An 857-nucleotide genomic window follows, 5' to 3' on the forward strand; every position below is an offset into this window, starting at 1 on the left:
ATTCCGAGGCCCGGCTGACATTCCGAGGCCCGGCTGACATTCCGAGTCCCGTCTGTGGCCTCAAGCTGCCGGAGGGCTGGAGTAGGGCACTGACAGCTTTTCGAGAGCAGTCGAGCTGTCCCCTGGGCCCGCTGTGGCGGCAACAGTGCGGGAAGAAAAGCGTCTCGGCAGAGTACCGAATCATGATTTTAAAGGGTTAAAATTTTAGCTGAGGGTTAGAACCAATTCATATTGAAGTTAGATACACCAATAATAGGTTAATGATTATTAGATGCTTAAGCTAAAGCTAATTGTTATATTATGAGCTCATTTGTAGCAAGAAGTGGAGCAAGTGAACCATTATAGGAACATATTGAAACCAGTAGAACAATGTCCAGCACCAGGACTCTTATGTCAATCCATCACGAAGCAGAGGGCCCTGGATCATGCCAGAGGGTTACAGAGACCTGACAAAGACCTTCCTGACTTCATCCCTGGGACCACTGACCCAATTCAAGAGAAGAATTGTGCACGCATGAAAGACTAATAACCTCATTTTAATACAAAACAGAGATGGGAAGTGCTGGGGTTATGCATATGTATTATTTTGGGAAATAAATAGAAGGCAAAGTACGTTGTATCACTGGCCAGGGGCTATGTACAAATCACGAACATGACGGAACTGCTAGGAACATGTCTTGAGCTGTATTATTTTCCAGCATCTGTCTCATTACGTGATTATGACAATGGGAAGATGCCATCAGCTCCCATCCCAGGCAGCAGACCAAGAATTTAATGTTACAACTTACTTTCTAAGTTTTTTGACCAATCACACGAAGTAAAAGCATACTGACAATAGTTCCATCCAACCACTATAA

Source organism: Geospiza fortis, unplaced genomic scaffold (genome assembly GCF_000277835.1).
Source record: "Geospiza fortis unplaced genomic scaffold, GeoFor_1.0 scaffold657, whole genome shotgun sequence".
Classification (NCBI taxonomy): domain Eukaryota; kingdom Metazoa; phylum Chordata; class Aves; order Passeriformes; family Thraupidae; genus Geospiza; species Geospiza fortis.